The sequence below is a fragment of the Coccinella septempunctata genome, chromosome 4 (assembly GCF_907165205.1).
Source record: "Coccinella septempunctata chromosome 4, icCocSept1.1, whole genome shotgun sequence".
NCBI classification, from domain to species: domain Eukaryota; kingdom Metazoa; phylum Arthropoda; class Insecta; order Coleoptera; family Coccinellidae; genus Coccinella; species Coccinella septempunctata.
In genome coordinates, this window is record NC_058192.1 from 5,721,527 (window position 1) to 5,740,505 (window position 18,979).

The window sequence follows — 18,979 nt, forward strand, 5'->3', positions numbered from 1 at the left end:
AATGATTCTGCACGCTCGAGTGTTTCGGCTTTATTCTCTTGACGTTCGTCCTTTGAATATCCTCATCAGTATCAGATGAGCGGCATTTCCCCGGCTCAAAATTGGCCCTAAAGACTGCCACAAAAGCTGCGCCCTCGTTAGAACGTTCCCGGTATCCGCAAAAAGTGTTACCCGCATAAGTTAATAGCTCGCGACCTGTAATTGAGCACCACGCTTCAGGATCAATCATGTACCTGGTGGAAACGGTGTAGGAATTTCATAATTTCGTCAAGCTTTCCGGCAAAGGGGTCCGAAAAAGGAGCCGGGGTACTTTGTGATCTATTAATTAAATTCTGATGTGAAAGTATTCGAATATTTTAAATGTAATTTCGGAAGTCGTTCATTATAGTCGGTATCATTTCACCTGGGGGGTTAATGAAATAGCCAGAGCATTGAAACGTTGTCTGAGGGTAAACGGAAAGAACCTGGAACAGGATTAAAAACGAATGAAAAGGATGACAAGAGCAAATTATTTTGAGGACAGATTTCAAGTTATGAGTGAAGTATAATGTATTCCTTTGAAGAAGTGGCTGTAGGATGTTTTTGTCGTTTTTAGATATCTTCGAAAACGAAGAAGTTATGGCACATTTTCTAAGACGACAAAATATCAAAATTTGATTATATCTTCAAGACAAATGAAGATATCGTGAAACGGTTTACAGTAATGGACTTTTCACGAAAATCGAGCACAGGATTCCTTTCAACGTTTTTACCTATCTAATGTGATACCGTGTACTCCATTCCTTTGATTTTAGCACTGGGTTGGCTATGGAAATTGGACACATTTCACTTTGTATAGTACGAAAATTTGGGGTTATGAAGCTTGTCAAAACATTTTTGGGTTTTAAATCAACACTGTTGCCCGTTCTACGTAAAAGTTTCTGTTATTACGTATTTTATCACAATGTCGAATCTCTTCGAAAAATATGTGACGAATATAATTGAAGTTTATACAAACTGATGAAGGCATACCAAAAACAGTTATTTGCATGAAAAATACAAGAGATCAGTATAATATCATAATATGTACCAGCTTAAGGAGAGTTAATGTTCGTTATTTTCTTTGACTAAAGTTTGAATACGTTACATCAGTTGTAGATTTCAAAAGTATTCACCCGAAGATGAAATGCATATGATGCAGTGGTTGGGAATAGGTATCTCCCGAAGGAATTGACAGATAATCACAAGAATGTTGAATTCTTCAACAAAAATAATCTTGCATCAATGTATTAAGTAAAAGGAATTAAAGGAAGTGTCAAGTCAAGATGAACTTCACTTTTGAACAATAATTTCACATGAATAAACAATTAACAGCACAACTGGCGTATTTCATCTTAATACATTGATATAATGATAATATAATTAGGTATTTATTGGTACCTTAAGACATTTACAAGTCAAATGAAAAATAGAAAAATCAATTTTCGGGAACTTATTCTACGATGACATTCATCGAAAATCCTGTAGTAAACTTTTCGCATTAATTCACTCAAACATCAAATTCTCAAATGCCACCACTTTTTTGGGTCTCCTAATAGAAGGAAATTCTTTGTCATCCTCTTCATTCACAATCTTTCTGATTGTGGAAATATTCAGCTGAAATATAAGTCGTTTAGATTCAGATGAAACATCATATAAATTCTCTATTCTCTTACATTGAATATGTTCGCTACCGTCTGACGTATTGTGGATTTTAAAATATCAGGGTATAACTATTTGAATGAGCGGACCTGAATCCTAAATAGCACTTTCTGAAACCCTGTCTCTTTTTTCAATCACTTTCGGCATTTTCGTAATATTAATTGATATAAGTTGTGGCAACGGCGTTATGACATTAACGACATTTCATGAGTGCCAGCCTTACTCCGTTCTAGTTACAAAAACTTGAAAAAGTTATTTCATGGCCAACCGACCGCTAAAATAAATGTGAATGCAGTATAGTTGGGAATCAGTTCTGAACTGGTTTTCTTGAGTGAATGACACCTTCATGTGCACAATCTTTCAGCTCTCACTATAGTCTATGGTAAATTAAACAGTTCATGCTCACGCAGTCCAATTTACGGAAAAATGCAGTGATGAATGTCATCAAACATGGGAAATTACACAGTAACCCTTGTTTATTCAGGGGCATTGTCCGAGGGTGGACCATCGGATAACAGTACGAAACTTTTTATGTGCATAATCAGAGCAGACGTAACCCCGTCTAACTCAGAGATGGAAAAAGTCAAAGTTACGCAGCCATTTAGCACATGGATCGTGAATTGGCACAGTTAGTGTACCGAAAATAACTTTTCTCGATTGGAAGGAATCGAAGGAATTTTCATAAATACGAATATGCTGATCAGTCAATCGGTCCCTGGTAATTATTCGGTATGAAATTGAAAAAGTTTCCCGGATATTCCGGAGGGAGGAGATGAAGTTCTCCTGAGAAGCTGGATGGAATGTCGGAGATTTCATTCTGAACTTTCGGTGATTACATCTCCATTCCTTGTATTCTTGAGATTGTTCCGATGTTTACGCTCCGAGGGAAAGGATATTTAGGATATGAGGGAAGTTTTACCCACAACCATCCGAAACGCTCATTATCAAGTCATTTCAATCCTTTCCATCGGGATGTAGTCGAAAAGATCCAAATTCCAAAGTTCACCGATGGAACTATATGAATTTTCATGATGCCTACGTAGAATCTCTTCCTCAACAGATCATCATCTCAAATGGTACAAATCAGAAGCTCTTTAATTAGTTATTCGAGTATTCAACATAATATAAACAATTCTGATAGTAGCGCATTGGTGGAGTTTTATAATTACACATAATTACAAATGAAGGCCCTGCTAAAAGCTATGTTCTTGGTAACACACAAGTCTTTGACTCGTACAAATGTTTTAGGAGTAGATTTTTTCGTATAATGCATCGTTTTCAGGTAATTTGATGTTCAAAAATAAAAAATATCAAAGAAATTCGAAAAATTTAGTACTTTGCGCGAATGCAATTATTTTCAAAAGATCCACTGATGTGTAGTGTCATAGATTCAGCTAGTAATTCTGAAGGTTAGTTTGGTACAGCTCATTATGAAAATTTAAAATGGTTATATCTTTTTGTCAGAGCCGAATTAGAAAAATGTTATAGGAAAAAAGTGTTTCTATGGACCTTGCTGACATGAGTATGCCCGTAAGAGGTGTTGGGATAAGATTCAGATTTGATGGGGGCCTGTTTAACCTGAAGCGCCTCAGAGCAAAAACCCGTACCAAGTTCATCACTGAACTTCAATATGCAGACGACTGTTCACTTATCGCTAGCAGCTCAGAGGATCTACAGATAATGTTGGACACCTATAAACATATATCGGAAGCTTTAGGCCTTAGACTCAATATCGAAAAAACCAAAATCCTGGTAAGTCCGCCAGAGAGCCTTCAAACAGATATCAGCCTGGAGAATGAAACTCCAGAACAGGTCGAGCAGTTCAGATACTTGGGAAGCTTCATAAATACTAGGGCTAACCTAGACACGGAAATACAAAACCGTATCAATTCGTCATCACGGGCATTTTGGAAGCTAAAGGACAGAGTGTTTCAAAATCACGACCTCAATCTGAAGACCAAAACAGTTGTTTACATAGCAGTGGTCCTCCCAACGCTTCTTTACGGAAGCGAAAGCTGGACGCCCTACAGGCGACATATCAAACAGCTTGAACAAACGCAACAACGTCATCTAAGACAGATAATGCACATCAGATGGTTCCACAAAGTTTCGAATGCAGAAGTCTTGCAACGCGCGAGTTGTACGACAATTGAGACTCAAGTAACGAGGGATCGACTCAGATGGAGCGGCCACATTCTGAGGATGCAAGACACAAGACTCCCCAAAATAGCTTTATATGGTGAATTCACTGAGGGAGCCCGGAAACCAGGAGGCCAGTATAAGCGGTTTAAGGATACACTACATCAATCCCTAAAATCAGTTAATGCCAATCATAACTGGAAACAACTAGCGTTAGACAGGTCACAGTGGAGGTCCTTGGTACACAGTTATAATGGAGACTCGAGAAGGATACAGCGGCGGCCAGATCTGGTTGGTGACTATACATGCCCGGAATGTGGTAGGATCTGTAGGTCACGGTTGGGTCTCTACAGTCACAGGAGAGCACACAGTCGCAATTAGCCCTGAAAAATTATAAGTCTGTTCGCACTTTTTTCTTCTTTTCTTTTTCTTTTTTACCTTTTTTTGGTCTTTTTGTAGATTCATTCCCGGCAACGGGATACAGCAATGTATGAATGAATGAGTGAACACTCCCAATCTAAAAAAACTTATCAGAGGACGAGATGCCAGATAACACAGTTCCGAAATGCCTACTGTATTTTCCCTTCAGATCCATTACACGAAGAAATGTATTTCATTCAGCAACGTGCCCCTGCTACTCTTTCTAATTTCTCAAATGTATAAACCGAGAAAATCATTTGTTACTGACACTCCAGTCCCGAATATACATTCGGGGAAAATGTATAGCGTTTACGTATAGGGAAAATGTCGACTCGGTTCCACTCTTTCCTCCGTTTTTGTATTTTCCCCCATTGCCCTATTTTCTCATTAACTACTCGCTGGTGATTAATTGTAAGTCTTCGGATTTTTCCGGGATAAATAGTGGGTCTACGAATGTTTTCGAATTATTATAAATGGTTCGCTTGATAAAGGACTGTTTCTTGTTTCAGACTGTTGGCTGGGTTTTCCCGACCAGTGACTGCCTTTTCTTGGTGAGTAACTCTTCATTATTGAATGAGGGATGTTGTGGAATTGCATGAACTTTCCCCAGGAGAAATATTCAAAAAATGTGGGAAAACCGCAACAGAAATATTCGATCAACTGAAATTCATTCACCATATAGGCAAACTTTTGAGTGATATAGTTTTTCTGATGTCTTCCAGATAAAATATGTCTTCCCGAATAATTCCATGTCTGAATCGAGTAATACTAGTATAAATCTGAATATAATCCGGTCTGAGACCCTCCATTTTTTCAAACGAGAATTCCATCGAAAGATATGTATTTCTATGCGCATAATAAATACGCGTCTATTAAATCACGAGAAGAGGAAGCGAGACGAAAACTGAAACGAATTCAGTTGGAGTATCCTATCTACCATATCTTAACATGGAGAAATTTATTCATGAAGACAAAAAAGGCAGAAATTTTCTGAGGAGATATGTGTGGGGAATATTCTGTTTTAATTTCACCAAAATTGGGTCGGTAGTCTGGAGAACATTCGGATCTTCCTATCCTTACAAAAAAAGGATCTGATAGGTTACATTCATTCTAACATTATATATATATTCTTTTGAAAAAGAGTGTTACAAACTTTTACAATCTGAAAACCAATGAAGCGGGTGTAAAGAAATGACAACAAGAGACAGATCCTAAAAACCTTGTTCCAGATCTCAGTGTAAGCAGAGGAAAAATGTCAACGGGGTACCATACATATCTTCGTATGATACAAGAAAAAATAAGATAAAAACCTCAGAAAAAACTCTCTGTTGGCCAGTACAAGTGTAATGACGATGTATTTGTGTAAAGAATAAGCTGAAATTATTATATTGAAGGACATCATAGCAAAAAATCCAAAAATTTCCTCCGTTTCTTTCTACTATGATGGTTGACGAAGTATAATCTGAAAACAAAAAAGAAAGAATAAAACGAGAGGGGTATTGAATTTTATATATCTCATTAATTAATTTTGAAATTTGTAACCCACCTCAAAAAAGAATCGGTCACCGAATGAATGCCTTCGAAACCACCCTGAAAATGATATATTCTACAACTCTTCACCAAGTGGTCTATAGTTTCTTCTTCTGCACCACACTCACATATTGGACTATCAACAGCATTCCACCTAAAGAGCATGCTATTAAACCGACCATGGCCAGTCCTCAGTCGATTTAGTGTACACCAAATTTTTCTAGGAAGATCAAAGCCAGGAACTTTTTTTGAAGGATCAGTAATCAAATCTTTAAAAGAGATTACACGAATTCCATTCTGATTGAATTGAATTGAATCTGCCAAAAAGTTTATTGTTCGATGAGTTTTCCAATTGAATGGGCTTTCTGACGGTGTAACAATTTTCAAGGAATTCAAATACGCGATTAATATTCAGTGGTCCCACAGATTCATAGTTTTGCACCTTTTTCAGTATTCCAATTTCATCGCCACCGACGATTCTCGAGTGGACTTGTTTTAGCCCTTCTCAGATCGAAATTCCAAAACCTCTTCGAGCTCAAGTTTCGACTCGAAAGTTTTCCCTATCCCAATATATCCCGACTTGTTTATTTTTCCGAGCAAGGACGAAGGTGTATGTCTGGGAAGCGACGCGATTCCTGGCACTATATTTTCCCCGTTTTCCTGGACACCTAAATTTTATTAGTATCGCCGTGGTAGCTAAGTGCTTTCGGTTAGGAACGGTTGGTTATTTATATAAAAAACGTCGGAAAGGCCCCGGGAAACAGTGGAACAGTAAATTTCGTCCTTTCTACTAACGGTCTCTGCGAATAAGCGACTTAGTCCGTGTTTTCAATAATCGAATAAAAAATGTGGCAACCTCTGGTAGCGTTACGGCTTCGCTTCGCTTCGAATGAAAGCGAGATAAACTTTTTGCTGTTTTTTACACGTGGAAGATAAAATTCTATCTGAGTGTATATTTTATTGTTGTTTGTTCATATTATACATAGACCCACTTACATTTAGAATTCTTCTTCTGATAGCATCTTCCAACTTTGATTCTGGTTCGGGAAATTCGGGAATTCGAGCAAAGAAAATGGTATCTCTACCACAATTTCCTTACAATTCCTCTCGTTGGATACTGTCCTTAATCGATAGGTCACTTATCAGACCATTAGCAGGGGGAGCAGATACCGGATTTGGCTTCTCGGTTGGAAAATCAGGAACGATAATAGTTTTTCCACTTCATCCCAACTCTTTAAGACACTTCCAGCTATCTGCAGTTATCTGCCTAAACTGTTAGAAATTAGTCGCTGGAAAAATCCATTTCTCCCCAGTCATTGGATTGAAAATGAGATCCACTGTCTTTTACAGATAAAAACTGTACCGAAAAACGTTGGAAACTGGGGAGTTTTCAATGTGATGGTGAATGGGCGTGACGCGGACGTAATAGAAGGAAATTTTCATGAAATAGGTGATCCGTACGTCCGAAGGTTATGTCAGGAAGAACAGAGAAGTCTTTGAAAAATGCTTTGTCACATACAAGATCAGACTCTGATTAGTAAAACTCCCAATCTCTGAAACAAAATGAATTAAAAATGAAATCAACGATTTGCTCCTGCGTAAATTCTTGTCAGGAGCAAATTAACTAGAAAAAATTGTTGCCTGACAATGAACTCAAAATAAATAACGTTGAAATTATAATTCTTTGTAACGTTTCGGAGTCTATATCAGACTCCTTCATCAGACGAAAAAATCTACTTTTGAAAATCTTCTGAATTGTCGCTTTTTGTCTGACATTAATTGTCAACACACAGAAACAGAGACTGCACAGAAACGTTGATTCATTTAATTTTGAAATTACCGGATTGGGACAACACTAAAATTTTAATGACAGAATCAGACCATTTTAAACGAAAAATTAGAGAGTCTACGTGTATTCTATTAGATCAAGATAATAATTTGGCAAATTGTTCGGTAGGAATAGATCATATTTGGATCAATTTACCAAAGAAGGAACTGTCATCCGGTAATTTCAAAATTAAATGAATCAACGTTTCTGTGCAGTCTCTGTTTCTGTGTGTTGACAATTAATGTCAGACAAAAAGCGACAATTCAGAAGATTTTCAAAAGTAGATTTTTTCGTCTGATGAAGGAGTCTGATATAGACTCCGAAACGTTACAAAGAATTATAATTTCAACGTTATTTATTTTGAGTTCATTGTCAGGCAACAATTTTTTCTAGTTAATTTGCTCCTGACAAATTAGTGCAAGAATTTACGCAGGAGCAAATCGTTGATTTCATTCTTAATTCATTTTGTTTCAGAGATTGGGAGTGAAAACCCTAAAAAGTTTATGAAGAGATGCAAAATCCTCCCAAAATAAATTTCAATCGATATCCAAAAATTTTTTAACAAATAATTTTTGAGGTCAAAAGAAACACTTCTTTCAAATAACATTTTTTTCCGATACGGCCCTGATAACAATATATACCCATTTTGAGTTTGCATAACGAGCTGTGCCAACCCTGGAGAAACAAAATTCCCTTCAGAATAACAAGCTTAGTCTATGACACTACATATTTCTTTGAATTTTTGGCACATTTATAGTACGTAATGGTCATAAGGGGAAAACTGGATTACGTGGGTGATATCTTGTGTTCGAAAAAGACTCATCAAATAAATGAAGAACTATATTCCGAAATTCATTTCCTTCGATAAAACCGTTTGCGAGATAATCTTTTTTTTATGGTTTTTCACCAGCCTGTATCTCTCAAACCGAGCTGATTCGGAAAAATTGGTATAGGAAAAAAGTGTTTCGACCTCATGATTCTACTGTTATAATATTAGTACGAGTCAAATGTTCACCCTGTATAGTATGTTGTAATTCCAAAAATCCCAGAAAAACAAGTGTAGATCACGACTCTTTTACAATCAGTATCATAAACCTTAGGGATCGATAGGAGATGGAGAGCCTTAACGACTACTGCTTTCCTCATTACAATGAGATAATCCTCGTGGAAAGGGATAGGAATTCTGAATATAAAACATTGGCGACAAGCCAGAAGAGATATCCCCCATCAAGATACGAAATCATCGCCATCCCAATAGATCCCTATTCCCACAGCCCCATGATCTATAATGTTATGAAATGTCCGCCCAAAACACAGAGGATGTCATAAAACTCATCTTGCCTCATCCAAGTGAGAATGTCTCAGGATTTCACGGTGCCTGGACCTGGAATGGTAATTCGCAGATGGCAGAGACGCGGGAAATATTCATGCAATGCATCCCCCCAATGCGGGTCGCGCTTTCTGAACTTTCACAATCTGTAATATCGGCTCTGGCACCTAAGGGAGATTTTACCACATTCTTTTCCGGGCTCAAACATAATACGGCCTTTTTTCGGGTCAGAGAGATATCCTCGCAATTTATGTGAGTGTGAGTTCAAAGTACACTTCTTCTGATGGCTGTAGTTTGTGATGTATGGTGCGAGTTGGGGAATTACCATGACTATGATTCTCTTCACCGACATCGTCATGCTTGGACTCAAACACACGCCCCAAATTCCTCATCAGATTTCAAAAATTGGCAGAAAATAAAGATGGAAATGCATTGTCCATTTTATGTCCATACGGGGTGTCTGCAAACAAATGCGAAGGACTTGGGGAGATGATTCCTCGACCATATTTTCAACCTCTAATAATAAAGTTATGAGATCTATAAAATTGTGTGGAGTCATTCGGGGCAACTGTGCGCACTTTTGCCTTTCAAGCCATACCCTGTTTCAAATGTTGAAGCTAGGAAAATTAAAACATATTCATAAGAAAGAGAATTTTCTAATCTATAAGAAAACATCAAAAAGCAAACAAACAAAAACGTTTTCTTTCCGAAAAAAAGAATTTAATAGAGAAAGTCGGAGTGCGTTCACTTGCCCCGTATTGCGGGTAAGTGTGCGCCCCCTCACGGGGTAAGTGAAAGCAGTGCTTAGTGAACCACACAATCAAAACAAATTACAAAATAATGTCATCAAAATGTTACAATATTAGAATAGAATAGAACCATATAATGAATCTATGCGCACACTTACCCGCGCACACTTTCCCCAGTAAGCCAAAATTTGAATTGACGTTCTTATAGAGTTGAGCAGCTAAGAGAACCTGAAATATTTTTTATTAAATATTTAGATTAATATGCCCATGATCGAATAAAATATTGTTTAACACTGAGAGACTCGGAACTTGGACCTGGCAGAATGTGCAGAGATGCTAAAAATTAACAAGAAAACTAGTGAATTTGATTGATTGCAAATAAAAAGTTAAAGAAACGTGGCACGGCGCACTCCTATGAAAAACTAATATGGCGATTCTGCGCCCTTGCTTCACCCAAATGAACCCCTCTTTCATACATTGCATAGTCGAGATATACGCACTGCGCACACTTACCCACTGCGCTCAATTACCCCGAATGACTCTAAGTAGCATCTACTTAGTGCTTCATATTATGTATAGTTCTATGACTCAGTGTTTTTTAGAACCCGTAAAAAAAATCAAAAACTGTCAACCCGTCATCGCCTTCCAAAGGCTGTATCTTGAAAGGGAGCGATTTCGAAAAAATCTATAGGAACTACCCCTGCTTATTTTCATCAAGGAATCATCTCCCTGAGTCCTACTCATTTGTTTACAGACACCCTGTATTTGAGGAGATTAATCTGAGCATCATTACGAGTCAAAAAGTTTATATTAACATACTAGTAGGTCTGTTTTCAGTTTATTCTTGTTATAGAAGATGTTGAATTTCATTGCACAGTATCTATTATTATTTTACTTCGTCAAAAGTTAGATTTGTTTCCTAATTTAATGGTTTTTCTAAGGATTTAACAGTTTTCAAGAAATTCAATTCATTTGCCTCGGAGAAAATGACGGACGAATCAAAAATTAGAAATGCTTTGGTCATAGAATTCGCAAGAGAATTTCTTTTTCTTCTAGAGGCGCGGTGATGTTGCAAAAAATAACGAGTGCATAATATTTCATTATTGATTCAATACCGAACATACGCTGGTAATGTTTAATGGTTCCAAACACAGTTGCCATTACAACTACCCTCCATCTCATGTTGCATGAACATTCCTGAAACACAGGAAATATTGTGTAATTTGAAATAAACATGGACTTTTTCGAGCATTCGTCCACACAATAGTAAACGCCGGATGAATTTATTTTGTGCGTTACTTTTTACTCACTCTGTATACGTTATAATATTCCTTTTTTTCATTTTCAGTTCGTTCATTATCTGTTGTTTGAGAAACAATTGGGAATTACATCAATAATAGTATTTTAACCAAACTTGCAAACAGAATAATTGCTAGAGACATTGGGTGGTGATATTAACTTTCAAAGAAAAAGATTCAGTATAAGAGAAATTTCGCCGGTTAACGAAGTATTTTAATGAATGCTATTTGTCGTCCCCAATTCCCGGAGTTATCTCCGATGAAATACGAGAAAAATATTATCATGAGAAACGGGACTGAAATGAAATGTTTTTGGCAAATTACTCCGTTTTAATGGGGAGAGCGTTATCTGTTGAAAACGAGGATTTTTCGGACCGCCCTGACGCCCGATGTCCCGGAGTATCATTAGTGCCGGAGAATTTTACGCAAAAAAGGAGCAATCGAAGGAACATCATCACCAGAAACTGCACTTCGGCCATAACTACTTAACGCTAATTCCTACAAAGTGGGGTTAAGATTGAATCTCTAATTTAGAAACAAGGATTCCACATTAGCTGCCTGTTTTCTCGATGGACCAGTAATTGAACAATCGATTAACCTGCCACGAGAGGCAGACCGACCTGATAGGATTCGACTTCAGAACGTCGAGATAAATGACGCCCTATTTCTTACCTCGAAGCTGCTAAAAATCCCCTAACGTGTTTCATTCGCTGAAATATTTTCAGAGTTAGATTCGCAGGGCCCCTGAATAATGTACAAATGAGTTTCAGGTGTTCGTAAGTCTCGGGAGCTATTAATCTTTGAGGAGCTGGGTTTGAACGATATTTCTTAGTTTCATGGCTGTAATTCTGTGATATCCCTTAACACCATCCCATTACTTCCGTCCTGTCTTCGTTTATACCGCAGTATCGTTACAGCTTCTCTATATAATCGTCATCTGAGGATTTCTTACCTGGAATATGGCTTCAGAGTTTTCGGAGTAGAGTCATTCGGGGCAACTGTGCGCACTTTTGCCTTTCAAGCCATACCCTGTTTCAAATGTTGAAGCTAGGAAAATTAAAACATATTCATAAGATAGAGAATTTTCTAATCTATAAAAAAACATCAAAAAGCCAACAAACAAAAACGTTTTCTTTCTGCAAAAAGAAATTTAATGGTGAAAGTCGTAGTGCGTTCACATGCCCCTTATTGCGGGTAAGTGTGCGCACCCTCACGGGGTAAGTGAATGCAGTTCTTAGTGAACCACACAATCAAAACAAATTACAAAATAATGTCATCAAAATGTTTCAATATTAAAGAAATACTGTTTATTGTCAATACAGAAGCGCCTTTTTATAAGCACTGCATTATTGTTCGTGCCACAATTCTTGGTGAACACAACACTTGATACATTCCCCTGTTGGTGGCTCTTCATATTTTTCCGAACAAATAGGACAATATTGATCGAGTCTTAACCAAGAAAATCAACAATGTCATAATTTATTCCTCACTGAACTAATGCCCATATAATGAACCTATGCGCACACTTACCCGCGCACACTTTCCCCAGTAAGCCAAAATTTGAATTGACGTTCTTATAGAGTTGAGCAGCTAAGAGAACCTAAAATTTTTTATTATATATTTAGATTAATATGCCCATGATCGAATAAAATATTGTTTAACACTGTAGGACTCGGAACTTGGACCTGGCAGAATTTGCAGAGATGCTGAAAATTAACAAGAAAACTAGTGAATTTGATTGATTGCAAATAAAAAGTTAACGAAACGTCGCACGGCGCACCCCATGAAAAACTAATCTGGGGATTCTGCGCCCTTGCTTCACCCAAATGAACTCTTCTTTCATACATTGCATAGTCGAGATATACGCACTGCGCACACTTACCCACTGCGCTCAGTTACCCCGAATGACTCTAATGATGCACAAAGGTGAATAATCTTTCAGTAGAAAGAGCTGATTTTGGACCTTTTTCCAAAGCCCATCACGCGGAATAATAAACCAAAATCACAATTAATTGGGCATCACAGCTTCACGGTCCAGAGGGGATACGATTGGGGGTGAGGTAGAGAGAATTTCCCCAGATCATTCCGATTTGCCCCAAAGTCTGTCGGGTTCAATCCGTTGTCTATTATTGGATCGCTGGGAAGAATCCAGAACAGCAGAAATTTTACTGCTGACGATCTCAGCAACCGAACCGTCTATTTGTATTATTCAGGGTGAATCGTCTCCACAAACACTGATTGGGGCATTTAATTCACCCCCTCGCCTGTGATCTCAAACGATATTTCGAAGGCCGAGGGCTGGGTTGATTTGCGAATAATTCGATCGAAAACGAGTAACAATTCTCAACTGAGGCTCGAATTGTGCTTCGTTAGCTGTCTGGAATGATGTACTTATCTCTTAGTTCAAAGGAAACGTATTGCTTCCATAGTTCCTGGAGTAATTTTGGATGCTGTAATTATAGTGTCAGTTTGATGAATTATACGAATAATTAGCAGGGAGATTCTAGATTTTCCTTCTCGTTACACACCCAACATAATAGTTAGTTCATCTCAGATTATGTCCATGAGTGAATGATCAACTGAAATTATAGGTGTAGGGAAAAATCCTGTAACCAGTTTTTCATAATCGTCACGTTCCAGTGATCTCTTTCAATTCTTTGCAACTTTCATTAAATGCTTCTACTGCTATGCTATAAAAAACTAGAATTATCAGAATTTGTAGTTAGATTCAGGTTCAGTAGAAATCAAAACGAAATGCTGCTGGTTGTATAAAAAGTTCTGCTTTTCGAAAAGAAACATAATGATGATCTTCCAACGAAAACGGATGAAGATAAGAAATAAAAACATCACCGAACATACCCCAGAAAAAAAGGCTACCCCAAGGAAATAGGTACTTGAAAGAGCCAGACTAACTAAGGAAAACTAGATCGAACCCTTGTCTGATACGAAGGAAGAAAACGCAAAGAAACATCGTTGATGAACAAAATTCATAATCCCATCTGTTGAAATCAAAAACATAATTGAAGAAGATTAAAACAAATCAAGTATGAATATTCAACTTTCACCTGACCCAGAAACAGATTGAAAATGGAAAGAACAGAATGATATTCAACCTTCAATTTTCATGGATTTCCTCGAAATCGAGTGTTATTCAGCAGAGTTTGCCCGATGCCCAGTTAGGATAAGCCATATCTTCCTGAATAGGATAGAGGTTCACTGATGATCAGTATTTTCTTGAACGTTACATCGACTCTCCAATAATTCCGTATCGATTGGTGGTCAGAGAAGCTATCAGATGAATGAGATCCTAAATAGCAGAAATCGGAAAGGCACTTTTATATCAGGAAATTGCAGATATTATGGGCGAAGGAGTTCAACTTGTAATTGGTAAACTACAGCGTCAACTCTACAGCAATTCTATAATTAGCCGAATTGAACGTAAGTCAGTAACTTACAAACTAATTTCAATTAGAAATGTCACGACCGTCTAGAGAGCTGGTCTTGACAGCTTCGTTAAGCCGGAAACTTGTACCAACATGAGGAAGTCAAAAGCGAACTCAATCAGCTTCCAATATCGAGAAAAATATGTGAAATATTGATAGTGGTAGTAGTACAGAGGCAGAACAACGAGAAGAAGAATTTTTGGTGGCTTCAAGAGAGTTGGAAACATTGTGTTTCTGTTTGGTTATCTTTTTCTGTTGTTATTGGTGATTATGAGTCAAAAGTTTTCATAACGAAGTTGTGTTTAATTCGCAACATTGTCTTATTGCTTCAGGAATATATTTCATGAAGACATATGATTCAGTGCTTGTATTTCCCATCATCAAAGTCTTTGTGAAGTCAGCAACCCTATTTAATAAACCCTTCCTGTAACGGAAAACAGTAACGGGAAAATGTTTACGTTAACAAATAATAATACAGTCTTGGTATCTGAGGTTTTACCCTCATATCAAACGGGAAACGCCGACAGGGGTTGACTGACATGTGAAACTATACGAAGATGCAATTATACCTCCCTTCTAACAAGGTAATGAGCTAATCATCAACCAACAACACTATCTTGCTAGCTCTTTCCATCGATCATTTCTGTCGTTTGCTCACCCTCACCCAGCATCAGATACCACCCGGTGTGTTAGCAATTCATCCGCAGTTCGGCTGACAGATTGAGGTATTCTCCATGGAATGGCGACGGGCCCTGAATATGACATAATAATCTCGAAATTATGCGAACAATTGTTGTTGTCGAGGACCTACGCTATATTGAGATACGTCTTGGGACAGCGGCCCTAGATTCGGGCATAATTTAGATTTGATTGTTTTCAATTTATCCGACACCCCATTGTCTCCTAGATGAATATGTGGAGAGTCGTAACCTGAGACTATGACAAATCTGGTTTGCTACAAAGGACGGGGAAATGGGGAACATCGAGATGAATTCAAACGGCGAGGGGTTGGAGAGCATGCTATGATATCCAGCATTCTGGAGAATAATCAGGTGACCAGAGGCGTCACACCTTCTCCAAGAGCTGTTGTGCTGAATATCTTCGACTTCTTTCTCTCCTAACAGGAGAGTTGACCAAACGAAATCCAGACTCATTGATGAATAAACACTGACTCCAATTTTCGACTGTCAAATTGAGGTTATCCTCAGCCCACTGCTGCCAGCGTGCTCTGTGCTCCCTATTTGAAGTGGATGCTGTGCCCACCTACTCTTAAACGCCTGCTCTAAAACGACGAAGGTGTAGTGGGCGTCTTACTTTGGGACCCTATAATGATGAATTGGATACACAAACTAGTTCCTTGCGGAAATAGAGGTTGTGAAACTATTTTTCTGTCAATTTCTACATTCTGTGCTTTCCATGGCCATTCATCCTACTGGTATTTCCACTCAATTGCCAGGAGGCGAGAAAAACCCTATTGAGATCATCTATGATGGACACTGAACCTCCAGGACCAAGCTGAAAAGGGTCCATCCGGTGAATTAAACAGAAATCATTTCATTATTTTCACAGATTCGTAATCAACTGAAATCCGGGTCTTGGGGTCGCAGGATGAGAGCTTTCGGTGATGATCCGATTAGGAGTAAAGTTTGGGGGCTCAGGAAAACGATTTTCTTTTACTCTGCTTAATGGACGGAGGACTTTCAGTTTCACAGTTTATCGACGAGCAGATTATTGCTCCAAGGATTGGTTCAGGTGACTTGAATGGCGTGAATCGGACAGTGTATTTTTTCAGTTTGTTTTCATTAGACAGATGATGGTTCGCATCGGTTTTCTTCATTGTTTGTGGGAAGGTGTTTCTGGAGGAGAAAGTGATTAAGGTTAGATAGAAATGAAAGTAATTCTTAAGCGTCCTAACTGAATTAAACGCAACACTTATTTTTATTGCTTTCATCTGCTACCCCATGTGGAAGTTTGCCAGATATACTTCATTTGTGGAGAATGCAGCCACAAAAAATATCGAAAATTTTGATGAAGGATATGTGATATGAGTAAACCGAGAACACTGAGGTTTGATTTCTGCCACAAAACGTTTCAAAGCGGCAGTATGTTTTATCAGGTTCTCACCATCTCCTCTTGATTCAATATTTGGAGCTGCATTTCGCTAGGTTTCCATGTAAAATTGAAATTTGAGGTAAAAGAGTATGGATGGGTATACAAAGTTACCATTTTTCATCCATATTTCCTGCTGTGAAAAAGGAAACCCTCGAAAAGTTGAATTCTCCCAAACCGTAATATGGTTCGTCCGTCTGGAACTAAAAGCTGGATCAATTCAGTCGTTCGGTCAGATTTGTAATTCAACAAGAGATCAACTCCCCTCTGATTCCACCAGGACCACCGGAATTTCATTCTCACAAATTGTCGATATTGCGGTTAGTCTGCCCTACTCTCGTCATTCCATATGATCAGAAATGGACAGAATGGAAAGGGTCCGAATAAACAAGAATCGAATGTAACTTGAACGTTTTCGACGATTCCGATCTGATATTTCATTCGTTCGTTTTAATAATTTATCAGAACTTCACATAGAAAGATTTGGTCCTGAAGTTCCTTGCTTTGAATGAAATTTTTTACTGAAAATCTGTTCTCGGTGAAAATGTTACTTGAGGACAGCATTCACGACCGAATATTCATTCTAGCTGTGTTAACCTCACCACCATGGTATGTTTTATGTTGCAATGGAAGCCTGAAGGGACCTGTAGTGGCCTTAAGTATAGAAAGTGACTGTAAAAAGAGAATATTGAAGATGCTTCCTTATCCCATGATTCGATAATCAACTCTTGTATGTATCTTCTATAATTAATGATATTTTTCAGGGCATTTTGTGTTGTCCATAGGTAGTTAAACAGCACACTTCTGTTGTTTTAACTTTTGACGAACGTACGAGTCTTTGAATTATCTGCAAACATTACAAACATATTGAATCTATTGCCATATTTAAATCAAAACTTAAGTAGCAATTCCCGTATTTTTTTTGCATAAACTGTAATCGAACATCGTCAACTTGTGAATGACAGGGTTTTCATTCATTTCCAAAAAGTCCAATTGTGTGAACGCCTCGGTTTTTGCAATAACAGTTCCAACTGATCTATCTGTGAGCCCATTGTGTAATGGTAAAATGAAACGAGTATCTCGTAAACATCGATAAATAAACAAGTTGACGGAGGATGCAGCCAAATCCCAACATCAGATCCTCTACGCTTCGATATTGGGAATTCTCATTCCTCTTCAAATATTTCATGCTACTGCGTTATACTACTACTGCCGCTCCTACGCTATCACAGTTTGGATAATTGTTTTTCTGAGTTTCCATTTTCAATATTATTGCCGATATTTCATCGGCAAGCCCAGGATCGCCTGCAGACGTTCAGAATCAACTGAGTAAATAGTTTGCACAGTAAATTAACTTGGAAACCATTGTGTTCCCGAAGAAATGAACGCAGTAGAAAATCGCCCAGCTACAAATTGGATATGTAATACCGGCAGCCAATTCATGGCCATTTCAATGGAACTTCTTGGGAATTAGTTCCTGAATTCTCGATTAGTACGGGGAATTCATGAGCGGAAAGTATTGAAATGCCGATTAATACCGAGTTTCGTTGTGTTGAAATTGAATTCTTAACATTATCGATTTTTCAGAATATACCTACACAAAACTTTCAATCACTATATCGAGCATAACATGACGTTTTTCAGACCAATGCCGATCCAATTTGTCCAAACAATCTTTGGAATATATGACATAAAAGCTTTGACAAAATAAGGTTATAGATTTTTGAAAGTTGCAAAATGGCGAATGCACTATCCGTATTTTACTTCATCGCTGACTAAGGGTTTTCGTATTACTGATATCATTGTATTTGAATGGACTTGAAGGTTCTATTCGATATTTTCATGGAATCTCTATTGAATTCAAGATCGTTTTTGTGCTGAATAACAAATTCATTGAGATGAAGATCACAGGATCAAGTCTCTTTAATTTACAGCTTCCATCAGTTTCTCTTTTTATCAGGACTGAAGGGGCTTTAAATTTAAAAGAATTTTTCTAGTGATTTAGTTTGTGTGACATAGAATTTCAGGGCAGTATTTAATGGAGGTTCTGATGTTACTCCTGAGATACAAGAACTTAGGTCTTATGATCCTATAGAGCCATTCGGGGTAACTGAGCGCAGAGGGTAAGTGTGCGCAGTGCGTATATCTCGACTATGCAATGTATGAAAGATGGGTTCATTTGGGTGAAGCAAGGGCGCAGAATCACCAAATTAGTTTTTCATAGAAGTGCGCCGTGCAACGTTTCGTTAACTTCTTATTTGCAATCAATCAAATTCATTAGTTTTCTTGTTAATTTTTAGTATCTCTGCAAATTCTGCCAGGTCCAAGTTCCGAGTCCGACAGTGTTAAACAATATTTTATTCGATCATGCGCATATTAATCTAAATATATAATAAAAAATTTTAGGTTCTCTTAGCTGCTTAACTCTATAAGAACGTCAATTCAAATTTTGA

The 18,979-nt window shown here is 37.8% G+C and overlaps 1 protein-coding gene across 2 annotated transcripts in view; it reads left to right on the plus strand.

Annotated features, from left to right (window-relative positions):
- LOC123312130 (neuroligin-1-like) overlaps positions 1-18,979 on the plus strand; it is a 133,786-nt gene that overhangs the window by 38,268 nt on the left and 76,539 nt on the right. Inside the window, exon 1 of one of the 2 annotated variants that reach the window (XM_044896372.1) lies at positions 4,745-4,790. The exons of the other annotated variant lie outside the window; for it this stretch is intronic. The gene's annotated coding sequence lies outside the window, so the exon portion shown is untranslated. Of the gene's footprint in view, positions 1-4,744; positions 4,791-18,979 lie in introns of those variants that run through there. 2 annotated transcript variants of the gene reach the window in all.